The 13,884-nt window shown below is 41.6% G+C and overlaps 1 long non-coding RNA gene across 1 annotated transcript; it reads left to right on the forward strand.

Moving 5' to 3' along the window:
- The first annotated feature begins 329 nt into the window (after positions 1-329).
- Positions 330-12,249, forward strand: LOC131701971 (uncharacterized). The gene is made up of 3 exons (XR_009309204.1): positions 330-406; positions 8,511-8,605; positions 9,878-12,249. It is a non-coding gene; the product is annotated as an uncharacterized LOC131701971 (long non-coding RNA).
- Positions 12,250-13,884: the final 1,635 nt, after the last annotated feature.

The following is a 13,884-nucleotide window of genomic DNA, read 5'->3' on the forward strand; positions in this document are numbered from 1 at the left end:
AGCACTGGATACTGAAGTAAACTGCAGCTACGTTTCAACATGAATGTTAAACCTTGACCTCTTTACACCAGAAGCTGTTTTATTGAACAAGTATGTTTATGTACATTTAAAACAAAATTGCCTGTGTTGATGATTATATATGATAAGTGTACTGATTTGTTTATCAAACAAAAAAAAACCTTAAGTGTAAAACTAAAAATTCCGCAGCAAATTGATTCTTAGGATCCCCACTCATCATCATCAAACTTAAATTAAAATGGTTTATTCAGTCTTTAAAAGCGACTTGTCATCGCGAGAGTGTCTTGAGGCACACTGATTGGTTTGTTAAATCTTTCCAGAACCGCCGTCATATCATTGACTTGTTTGTATTCTGATTTCCATGAGCGCACCTCATCACTACAAAATGGTATGTAAACAACAGCAAAATGCACAGCTGCTTCTCTTGCTACAAAAAGTTGGAAATTGTTCGAGCTCTTGAAAAAAATGTTGTGTATATTGCTGCTGCATGTTTAACGTGTGTAGGGGTGCTGTGTTAATTTAGTTTGACAGTTTGTTTATTAACGTCAGTTTGTCTGTTACTTTATTATTATAGTTTATTATCATACACTTGCCTATTGCTTTTCTCTTAATTCTGTTCATTTCGTATGTTGATGCACGTGCGTCATGACAAATAATACATATGTATTTATTGATTGATTGATTCATATTGTGTCTGGTGGCTAACTCCGTCTTAGAGAACACTTTGCTTGTTTCCCGAGGGGTTCTCTCTTAGCTGGAGACTATTGTGATATGTGCAGACATCTGTTTATTGGACTTTCACAGAACCTTTGTTTTTTTCATTTAATAATATTATTTTTTTCTTAATATATACATGCCTATATACCTACATATACATTCAAAAACACTGCTATTTTATGACCATGGAATTGCTCCACTGATGAGTTCTAGGAATGGTCCCCATTTCTTATAATACAGTAGCATATTATTTATGTTGTAAATTACTTTTTTGTATTGTGCTATTGTAGTTTTTAACCTTCCAAATCTTTAGTATTAACCTTTTCCTAATACCAAGGCCATAGAGATACATTTTTTTATTAGATTTTCACGCATTTTGGGCATAAAACCCAATATGCAAATAGCTGGGTCAAACTCCAAGGCCTCCAGCAATGTCTCTTAGGTTCAAAACATATTTATTATACCACATTCCCATAGCATATGTATATAAGCTCCTTCTTGAACATTACACCTCTATGTGTCCTGTATGTGCATTACACCACATCTCCTCCTACACCTCTGTTAATTCATCCTTCAGATCCCTTTCCAATATGTTCTTAATTGAAATTACACTATATACATAAAATGTTTTATTTACAGTTATACAAAATATATACTGTAAAGACCTCGCAAGAAATTAAATGTAATCATGTTTATATGAAAGTGTTCCTTTATGCAATGGCAAATTGGAGATAGATAACAAGGTGCCTGTAACTTCAGCAAACTAGTTAATCCAGCAGTTTTATGTATGGAATTCATAAAATAGGTTATTAAATATTACCTAGGTGTATCACAATGCAATGCATGTTTATTCCAGTGTTACGTTTTCAAAAGTTAAAGATTCATTTTGTAATGTTTGGGTTTAAATTTCAAGTGACAACTGAACCATTTGTTTTTCAAATTTGGTGCGTGTCCTGTGAATGCGCAACAAACACGGGAGCACATTCACATGTATGTTGCAGAGGACAGCTGAGAAGAAACCAGGAGAAGACTCCTCTAAAACTTTAATAACATGGAAATATACAGGCTTCCTGAGAAGCGTGTGAGAGATGCTGGTAATGGAACACAGTATTTAGTCAATGCAACCGTATAAGAACGACTGCAACCAATGACATAGAATAAACAAATGTATTTTTGTGTTTTATTTATATTAATAATGCCATATTATTTACAATTGATATAATATGTAGTCACACTAGGAAGATGTGGTTTACAGTATAAGTTTATTTTACATAAAATAATATATGCTAAATTATCAGTCAAATAAATGTCGTAAGATCAGTTAACCCTACATAGTGAATTGTGGGATACTGGAAGACTAGTGGAAGTTATTTATTTTCTGCTAGGACTTTCTCCCAAAATAAATCTGTATGCTGAGCCTTGAGTGAAGTCGTCTCCAATCTCTCGTATTGTTACATGTATTAGTGTCACAAAGACGGCCGGAGTGGGTGGCGTCAGACCAGAAACAGGAACACAAACGACAGAGAGATGGGGTTTTGGTGAGGCTGAACGCGTGATCGCGTTCAGCATTTAATAAACAGAACAGAAAATAAAAGGTTGGAACAGACAAAAACACTGGACACGGCACTACACGCCAAAATAAATAGACGAACAAAACGGACTACACAGACAAACGGTGCACGGAGACAAACAAACACGGTGAGTGAAAACACTTAACTATTCTTCTTCTTATTATTACCTCCGTCTCCAATCCCGTTCTCCACTCACTGAACACCTAAACCCCGACTGCATGCTATGTGTCTCTATATATACTGTTGTGCTGGGATTCAATTACTAATTAATTATTCACTTGAATCCCAGCACGTGAATTAATTCTGTGCAACCCCGTGCTCACATATTACATTTAACCAGCACGTGAAGTGATTTGTGCTCTCCTCGTGCCTAAATACAAATCTACACTTTTTAAATACACGTGAAACACAGACCCGTTTATATCCCGTGTACCAATCTATACACCGACATTAACACACGCAACACGCAACACATAACACACAATTGCACACAGGGGCGGGGCACATTGCCACATATACCCCCCCTTGTGCGCAGCACACATGGCCTCAACGGCCACCTCCCCCCTTAAAAACCCAGCAGTCCAGGACAAAGTCTCGGGCTGGGAAGGGAGGCTTCAGTGGGCCCATGGCTGGCCATGCTGTCAGCACCCCTGCCGGTAGTGGCACGGCTGACAGCCTGTTGGTCCCGTCCTGCAGCGAAAAAGCTGCGGGGGCAGGTGGTCCCCCGACCTCCCCCTTCTTCGTAGCCGGCAGCTCCCTCCTGTGGGGCTCCGGCCACAAGAACTCCTGCAGCGAAACTGCTGCTGGGGAAAGTGGTCTCCAGACCTCGTCCCCCTTCTTTGTAGCCGGTAGCTCCCTTTGGTGGGGCTCCGACCACAGTACTGCCGGCAGCGAAGAAGCTGCAGTGGGAGCAGGTCTCCTGACCTCCCCCACGATCTCCGGCAGCGAAACTGCTGCTGGGGTTGGTGGTCTCCAGACCTCCTCCCCCTTCTTCGTGGCCGGCAGCTCCCCTTTCTGGGGCTCCGGCCACCGTACTCCCTGCGGAGGTACGGGAATCAGAGGCAGCTCCTGCTCCTCTGCTCCGGGCGGTGGCGGAGGCAGAGGCAGCTCCAGCTCCTCTGCTCCTGGTGGTGGTGGAGGCAGAGGTAGCTCCAGCCCCCCTGCTCCTGGCGGTGGTGGAGGCAGAGGCAGCTCCAGCTCCTCTGCTCCTGGCGGTGGTGGAGGCAGAGGCAGCTCCAGCTCCTCTGCTCCTGGCGGTGGTGGAGGCAGAGGCAGCTCCAGCTCCTCTGCTCCTGGCGGTGGTGGAACCAGCAGGTATTCACCCTCTGCTGGTGGAGGTGGGAGGGGCCAGCAGTCCTCCCACTGTGGTGAAGGTGGAACCAGCAGGTATTCACCCTCTGCTGGTGGAGGTGGGAGGGGCAAGCAGTCCTCCCACTGCGGTGGAGGTGGAACCAGCAGGCATTCACCCTCTGCTGGTGGAGGTGGGACCAGCAGGTATTCACCCTCTGCTGGCAGCTTGGGTCCTAGGGCTGTGGAAGCCCCGACTTCCCTCTCTTCGGGCTGTGGACGCACCGACTCCTCCCTGTTGGGCTGTGGACGCCCCGACTCCTCCCTGTTGGGCTGTGGACGCCCCGACTCCTCCCTGTTGGGCTGTGGACGCCCCGACTCCTCCCTGTTGGGCTGTGGACGCACCGACTCCTCCCTGTTGGGCTGTGGACACACCGACTCCTCCCTGTTGGGCTGTGGACGTTCGGGCTCCCCCCACTCAGGCGTAGGACGTTCGGGCTCCTCCCACTCAGGCGTAGGACGTTCGGGCTCCTCCCACTCAGGCGTAGGACGTTCGGGCTCCTCCCACTCAGGCGTAGGACGTTCGGGCTCCTCCCACTCAGGCGTAGGATGTTCGGGCTCCTCCCACTCAGGCGTAGGACATTCGGGCTCCTCCCACTTGGGCTGTGGAGGCAAAACCAGCAGGCATTCACCCTCTGCTGGTGGAGATGGGGACAGCAGGTACTCACCCTCTGCTGGTGGAGATGGGGACAGCAGGTACTCTTCCTCTGCTGGTGGACCTGCTACCTGGGCTGCTGTTCCACTTATAATTGCCTCCAGGTAGCTGAGGACCAACCCCACACCTTCCTCCCAGGTGCTTACAGTCTGTTCCCTTGCATATGCCTCCCATCGCTCTCTGTCCATAAACTGCAGGAACTGGACGACTACTGGTATAGACTGGGCCTCCAGCCCAGCATTTTCCAGCATCCAGTCCCGCACTTTGATGGCGTCTTCTGCCATTTTTTTTTTTTTTATTATTTTATTTTTTTTTAAATCCAAAACTGCGGTTCCTGCTCTGGCCTGAGTCCTGGAGGCGCTGTCGATCCCACGCAGGACACCACGTGTCACAAAGACGGCCGGAGTGGGTGGCGTCAGACCAGAAACATATTACATTTAACCAGCACGTGAAGTGATTTGTGCTCTCCTCGTGCCTAAATACAAATCTACACTTTTTAAATACACGTGAAACACAGACCCGTTTATATCCCGTGTACCAATCTATACACCGACATTAACACACGCAACACGCAACACATAACACACAATTGCACACAGGGGCGGGGCACATTGCCACAATTAGATGTAAATAAATAAATTGTATATTTATTTATTTATTTATGTGTTTTAAAATAGCTTGATGCAGGTGATGCAGCTAACACTCCCCCTGTTACATATGGTGTCAGAAGTGGGCATCACTGGTCCTGCTGAGACAAGGCAGGATAGACACAGAGCAGTTGGCTGGCAGGACACGCCAGCAGAGCTAGGTGACGATCAGCAGCCACCAAAGGCGCTGCTGAGGTAGCAACTGGTGGTGTGGTCGAGGCATCCATAGAGACAGGAGCTGTCGTCCCCGAAGGCTTTAGTAGGAGTAACTCCCATCCAGAGAGCCAGAAGAGGAACTACGTCCTAGAGTAGGATTAAGAGGAGCTACCATCCTGACAGCCAGTGAGGAGACTCCCTCCACCACCCCTGGCCAATAGTCCGGCACCTGTGGGTCACAGCCCTCAGCCTGTGCTCCCAGACACCTGACCTTGCTGTCTGGACTTCCCATGGACTTCCCCCCTGGTGGACCAGAGGTCACTGCACTGTCACCGAGGCTCTCACCTCTGCCTGCAGCTGCAGCCACTCGGTCACCAGCCTGCACTCCAGTCATTCTGATCAGGAGTGTCTGATTGGCTAGAGGGCACTGATGCTCCCGTTTACACAGAGGAGGAGAGCGTTCAATCCGCAGGATTACTACTACGGAAGCCTTAAGCTGTCCAGCCAGGACTGTCAGTAGGATGCCGGGACTCCAGGAGCAACAGCATTAGGTTAGTTTAGGGGATGTTGATTCCAAACAGTATAGCCAGGCTTTCATAGTAGGTTCCTGGAGTGGGACATCTATTTTAGTGGGGCTAGCTTTTATTTCTTAGCTTTGTTTAGTTTGTCTTTCTTAAATCTGGCACTAGGCCATTGTTGGTACTCTAGTGTTGCCCCTGTGTTTATTACATCTACGTGTCTGTGTGGCATGTCAAACACCAATGCTGTGTCTGACTCTTTACTATTAGTGACAACCCATGCAGGTAACACTCCCCCTGTTACAATGTCAATAAATGTTTCAGTGATATATTTACAAATGTATTCATTTAATTTAAGAGTAAGCAGCGGGGTTCTTAAAAATATAGCGTTACACGTCCCCATGTATTGCTACAACTGTTTAAATAATGTACCAGTAATTTTTATTTCCATTGTTAACTTCCTGAGAACTTTTTACACTTATAACTTTAAAATCTGTTTCAAAGTCTGATTGATTTTTAACTTTGTGTTTGGGGTCCCTGTGACATAAGGTGCTATATAAATGGGAATAAATAAATAAGTAAATAAAAACTATTTTCAAAATGTCCGCTCTAGTGCACTAATAGTGTAAGGATTATTGCCCTCATTGTCAATAACAATCCATGATGTGATACAGAACAGAAAAACCAGAACACATGTTGTTATGTTTTTTTTTTAAATTTATTTTAATCGCTCTTCCTGCAGACATTTTGAAGCGTGCTTAAACACATTTTCATGTGCGACTCTTGATTGCCTGTCTGGCCATCGGTTGCCCTTTCACAGACCCATAAAAACAAATAATAAAAGCAGTACCAAAACTCTTCATGAGCAATTAACATGCTATTTGGCCTAAATGGTCATCTAAAGCAAACATGGTTCTATGCCTAGTGAAAGCCGTGAAGATTTTAGATTGCAGCAAAAACAGACATGCTAAATTGCATGCATACCAAGTTCTGCTATATGATTTCATACCACCCGTACCCACTTAGGCATATTGCAAACCACTTTGCATATACATAATTTATAGTCCACATACTTCTGTGTTACAAAATATACAACTGCTTTTTTAACCCAAAAAGGGCCTTTTCAAAGGGGACTACACACATTTCACTAAAATATCTGTCATCATGGAGGCTCAGAATCCTGTTCTTTAAGAACCATACACCACTTTGTAACTACAGCAGTCAGCAGCAATATTAAGTTTCAAGCATTCCAGGCACAGCATGTGCTTGAAATGTCATTCTCCGCTTCCACTAAAGCTATGTAGACAATTTTAATGGTAAAAAGATGGGTTTCTAAAGATGTGTTTTTAAATTACAGTATCTTGAGAAAAATACCAGCGGGTTCAGATTAATTTAGTTATTTATGAGCCTTTTCTTTTAATCACTGAAATAATGACTCCATGATTATTATAATAACAAGCAATAGTTTTTTGTTTTTCTTTCAGCCAGTAACATGCTTTGAACCAGATAATACTGCTGGGGTAAAATAACCAAGGAAGTAAAGCAGTAACAGACTTCCTCGAAGACAAGGCAAGCAAACTGAGTATTTGCTTTAACCTGCTTTTGTGCCAAATGTCTGTTTTTAAATTGAAAATACATGTTTGCAATAACATGTGTTTCTTTAAAAGGCACAGTTGAGTCCTATGTAGTTAATGGAAGTGTAAAATGGATAAGATTTAAGCAATTATTTTGTTTGCCAAAATGTAAAGTCATTGCAGCTAAGAGCCTGTCTTATTATGTACACAGGACATACTAAGGTAATTAAACAAACTAGGGAAAAAAACCTGTATAGCCTCTGACTAATTGGTGCAGAGTATTGTGATGACATAATTCATCACAACCATGCCACATTGAATCTTGGGATTGTGGTGGCCATGAAAGTCTTGCTCCTTAAACCATTGGAGCACAATGCAAAACAGTGGACAGGTGCATTGTTGTCTTGAAAGTAGCCATCACCATCTACAGCTTTCAAGAGTAATCAAGCAATCCAGGGTATAACAGGAGAACATGCCTACACCAGGGTGAAATCCAAACAAGCGACAAGTCCTAATAAAATGGCCAGGCAAGATATTGCACATAAAAGAGGAATCCGCAGTAAGACAGATATCCAGTCTTCTAGTCTCTATTGAGTTAATTCACTGCCCAGGCAGTCTCTATCACACAGTAAAGCACATAGATATTACATCTCAGAGATTTAGTCACACACACTCCCCATCTTTCATTTTTAGTCTGTTGGTTTTTACATCACATACATATTTAAAAAGCTTTTATAGTTGAATGATAATTTTTAATGTAAATCTGTGTCGCCTTACTAATTTCAAGTACATTTTTGGCGGCCCGTCCATTAGTTTCTAAAATTGCATTGATGTACTGTATCGTTTCGGAATTCTTCTTTAAAACAACCCGCCTCTTTAATATAATATGTGTATTCAACGTGTGCAGTCTGCATTGTATGAGTGACATTCTCATTAAGCCAATCACAGCTCACAGAGGTAGTAAAACAGCCAATCAAATATAAGATACTTGAGACTTAGCATTATACTATATGACATCTTTTTTTTTTTTACTGTTTGAGATTTCCACTGAAAGTAAAATACTCTTCTATTTACTCCATTATATTACATTTGTGATATTTCGTTTTTTTGTCAGTGTTTTAGGAAAGCTGCTTCTAGTTATATCTGCCTATTGTTGTACTATAAAATACATTAAGTAATATGTTGATTGATTGAAACCGTGCCTGCATACTTTTTGATGACTAGGAATCATGCAATGGGGGTAATGTGTTTTGTGTACAGTACTATAGCAGTTTGTGGATGACAGTTAACCCAAGCCTTTACTTTAGGCGCAGTACAGAAACCAGGACCAGAGGACTCAGCTGGAAACTAAGTGGAGATAGACTTGGGACAAAGATAAGGAGACACTTCTTCACACAGAATGGTGAGTGTATGGAATGGGCTACAGGTCATATTGAGGCAGAAACACTTGGATCCTTTAAGACCCAACTTGACAAAGTTCTAAGATCAATCAGGTAGGAGGAACCAGACAAGCTTAGATGGCCTTGAATGGCCTCTCATTCGCAAGTTTTCTTGTGTTTATGTTATTATCTGTTACCAAGTGGCTGAAAACATTACCCATAATCCTGAGCCCTGACTGTGTGACACTTCCTGCACTGCACGTGCCCATGCCTTTACCAGCTGAGCCATTTATAGACCCAAAAAGTGATTAGTCTTGAGCAGGAGTAAAATTTACAATGCCACTAGAAAATGCCTATTAAAATTATCTACTGGGACCCCAGTCAGATTCAAGTCCTGACTTGTCTTTTAGACATCCAACATTTTTATTCATAATCCCTAGAAACTAAACATGACCTTTTAGACTGAATTATAAACAAATGGACCAGCTGGGGTTCTATGTAAACAACAGCTGACACGATACTTGTTCAGCACAAGCCCAAATGTCAACAGCCTGCTTTCAGATACACAAACAACAGCCGGTAGAGTTCCCCCCCATTGAATTATCACAAATACCCAATCTATCAGGGTCTGCTGGAACTGCCAACATCAAAGAGATGGGACACGCAACTTCATTTCAAATGATATTGTTTTAACCTTCGTGCAGTCGTCAATGTCTCCTGCCTTAGTTTGTTTTAACAGTTGAACATGTGCCATGGGCAGGTCAAGTTGACGAATACATATAAAGTTTAAACTCCTTTGACCTTTTTCAATACTGTAGTCTGGTTTACATGGGTCATGGCCAGTTTCTTTGGCTTTTGGTTATTTATACGACTGTAGTTTGTGTTTCCAAAAACAATATATTATTGCTTGTGAGAATTATCTGGAAGCTTCTGTAGATACAAACAGGATGATTTCCTTGATTCATATTGTCTGGAATTGTAGCTCTATGGGCACAGAGCCATTCCCCCACATTGCAATGTGGTTACAGTATGTGTTTTTTCCTCCTGGTTTGCATGCCACCAGTCTAGGAACTCCAAGAAACATGGTAAACACACAGAGCTTAAATAAAGTTGGATTTAATTTGGCTCTGCATGACAAAACAACAAAGATGTTAAAAAGGGGTCTAGCTGTAGATCTAGGACAGAAGTCTGGAAGCCAGTAAGAATTTCAGAAGCTATGTCCTATTCCTATGATTTTACAACTGAAAAATAAGTTTGGTGGCGTATTCACTAGTGTCTCATGCTTTTCTTTACAGGAGGCCTAGGTTCAAATCTGGCCAGTTTAATGAGCTTGTAGCCCTCAACTACCCAGTGGACATTAAAACCACCACACAATGTTCAGGCCAGTATTGAGTTGGGTTCACTTGCAATAAGGGCTTGAGCTATAAGGGGAAACATTGTAATTCACCTTTGACAGCAACCAAATTGACAATTTATAAAAAGATCTATTGTCAGGGGTGAAATTCTCAACCATAAAATAAGAAAAAATGGAAACAATTTGAGTGCCTACTTCTAAAATGTATAGCTATCTGTGATAGAGCACAATCCCCTGTATGTATGTAATGAATTGTTATATTGTTGTTCTTCCAGTTTGGCAGGGATAGGGTTAATACTATCCCTGCCAAATACACGTGCAGACTGTGGCTGGGACTTAACTGATTCATTAACAATCAATTAAGCCCAGCCACAGGTGTATAAAAGGAGCAGTCTCTCCACTTGCGAAGTTGACGAACCCAGGGCAAGGAACAGAGCACAGTAGCCAAACCCAAACCGAAAAGGAAAGTCTACAATTCTCCTTTATATCTCCCTGGAATGAAAGCAGGTAACATATGTATCATAACATATTACATGTTTTTGCACTGTACAAGCTGAACGGCAGGGCTGTATTTGTATGAAGCCAATGTTTTATAAACCTCTGATTTGCTCTGAATTGGCATTTCATGGGAGTTGCATTAAATACTGTAAAAGTGTGGGAGCAACATCCATTTTAGGGGTGGGCCTTCCCCTTTAAATTGGTTAGATAATGCAAGTACCTGACAAGCACGTAAGCCACACCCCTGCCTGTATGCATTGGAAGAGGCCATTGGGGGGCATAGCTACGAATGAGAACAGAAATATCAATGGGAGCATAGCTACCAATGGGAACAGAGATATCAATGGGAGCATAGCTACCAATGGGAACAGAGATATCAATGAGAACAGAGCTATCGATGAGAACAGAGCTACCGATGGGAACAGTCACACTGGCTGCTGCACAAAGCGAACAAATTTGGGAATTACTATTATTGTTTTATTTTTATTTTTGATCGCCGGCCAGTTTGATTTGGAACTTATCAGCAAGGTGCAGGAGTGTGTATATGTCATGTGACAATGGACAAGAAGTGAATTATTGGTGAGTTTAGTATGACCCTCAATTGAATGTAAATTACATGCTTCACTCGCCACGTGTCTAGTGTGAGTGTGGTTTAGTCTCTCCCATTTGTATGGACACATTCATTATTTTTAAACATCTACAATTTTGTTTCATTTATATAAATCATTGGGACCAGCAGCAGTGTATTTTAAACAGCTCTAGTTTATGTGAGAAAGGGCTGTACATAACAAATGTGAATTAAGAGTGCAGCAACTTGGAACAAGATCAATGAAATAGCCTGCCGGATACAATATGGTAAGGGCATCAAACTGGGACAATAAGGTCAAAGCCGCCAATTTTACCAGCATGAAGTTTATTATTATTATTTATTTAGCAGACGCCCTTATCCAGGGCGACTTACAATTGTTACAAGATATCACATTATACAGATATCACATTATTTTTACATACAATTACCCATTTATACAGTTGGGTTTTTACTGGAGCAATCTAGGTAAAGTACCTTGCTCAAGGGTACAACAGCAGTGTCCCCCACTGGGGATTGAACCCACAACCCTCCGGTCAAGAGTCCAGTGCCCTAACCACTACTCCACACTGCTGCCCTTGTTTACCCACATCTACAAAGTGACTGCCTTTAAAGGAGTAATAATCAAGGCTTAAAAAACAACTCACCTTTCGGTAGCATAACTACTTACTCATAAGCCTCTTCTTGTTTTGCCATTGATCTTTTGCAGACTTTATTTTCAGCCCATTTTAACCTGCTACACACTGTACTGTCGATCTGAAGTAGTGATGGGCACCAATATCGATATTTTGATATGATATCGATAATAATTTCCATATCGCAAAATTGTGGGATTTAAAAAAGATATATATTGTACAGAAAGCTTTCAGAGATGTTTATTGCTAACACTGCCGAAATACAAACGCTGTATAATGTTAACAATAAACTCTATACATACCAATCACTGTCAGTCTCGTAGACAAAAACACCACACACTAAAGTATTATTTAACCATTTTATTCCATTGATTGGTGTATAGGTACCAAGCGCTATTTGTATGATGCATTAAGTTGGGCACTACTGGCCGTCCGTAAAGTGTTGCCACATTATTTTGAGATATCCGCATGCATCAGCGTTTCGTTGACTTTTGTCTGCGTGATTACTTACACTATTATTAATTGATTGATTGCCTTGGTTTTAATGTAAACTTTTGGTATTATAAACGAGATGTACTTTTTAGACAGCAAAACAGTATAAACATCAAAACACATATCCAAATAATGCAAAATTTGGCAAATTAATACTTTTTGAGGTGTTGTGAGTCAACTTTTATGCACAGAGCAGTTTAAGATTGAATTGAATGGCTAGAAAATTAACAACCCCGAAGTCTGAGGTGTATGATGATGGGATTGTAAAATATAATAAGACCTTGGATATAATAAGAGGTTGAAGAGGTGCTCAGTCATACTAAGAAAGGTAACTGTGTGATCCTTTTGTTTTGTTGTTAAACTGTGTGTTTATTTTTAACAGGCAAACAGCTTGGCTGTCCTGTGTATTAGAAAAGGGTCCTGACATGTGTAGTCAGCACTCCAAAACGAAGCTAGGTGTTTGTTTCATTTTGTTTATTTGTTTATTGAAAATAGCGCGTCAGCACTCAAAAACTCAATTTGTGCCCTGGGTTCATTTTTAAAGGGTTAACGACGGGTTACTATATATATATATATATATATATATATATATATATATATATATATATAGTCACAAAACTGCTTCCCCTCTGGTTCTTTGCCCCTTTAAAAATAGACCCAGGACACAAGAAATTTATTTTTTCATGCGCTGATGTGCTATTTTTAATTCACAAAATCAAATAAAACACAAAATAAACACCTAGCTCTTATACAAACACTAACTAAACATACAGGAACGCCCTTCCTAACACAGGAGAGATACCCCGTTTACCCGTAACAAACAAAACACACGCTTTACAAAGCTAAACACAGCACAGTACTTACATTGGGACTGCTTGGACACAGAGTACTCCTTTCCATGTCCTTCTACTCAGCAGCCCTGAGCAAACTAACTGCTTTACTTTTATACCCTGCACCTGGTCCTAATTTACAATTACTACCCAGGTGCAGGGGATAATGAAACAATAAAACAATCACCAAATTAAACCAAACAATACAGCAAAACAATTAACAAAACTAACAATAATGTGCCTGCGCACATGTCTTATGCAGGGAGGATTTTAACCTCCTCCCTGCTATGTTACAATATATATATATATATATATATATATATATATATATATATATATATATATATATATATATTGTGAAAATGTCATCCAGGAGGGGCTGAGGGACTACATCACCCACAATGCTATGTGAGGGAGCCAGGATGAGGTTCACCTGGCTCAGAGAATTAATGAGTATCAACTGCCTGTGATTAACAGGCAGGTATATTACAGAGGCAGGGCCAGATTAACCTATATGCAAATTACGCTGTAGCATAGGGACCCCAGCAGAATTGGGGCCCCCGCGAGGTCGCCGTTTGTTTGGGATGGACATTTTACAAAAACTGCATGTGAGCAGACAGGCCCACACACGTACAGTAGTTTGCTTTCGTTTTTTTTCCTTTTTTATTTTTTTTTCGATTACAGCATACTTGCTCTCTTATTCTCTCATGAAAGCAGCTTCCTGCTAATGTACAATACCAAATGCTCCACGCCCAGCCCCTGTACCTCCGGGAGCAATCTGTCACCTAGTCCTACTATATGTCAGAGGTATCATTCTGCAGGATAAAATGTAGGAATCAGGCTCAATTTAAGTATTCGTTTATTTCAGTTTTATGGCCAATTTAAAAACCTGTCCTGAATCAAATGT

This window comes from Acipenser ruthenus, chromosome 28 (assembly GCF_902713425.1).
Source record: "Acipenser ruthenus chromosome 28, fAciRut3.2 maternal haplotype, whole genome shotgun sequence".
Classification (NCBI taxonomy): Eukaryota; Metazoa; Chordata; class Actinopteri; order Acipenseriformes; family Acipenseridae; genus Acipenser; species Acipenser ruthenus.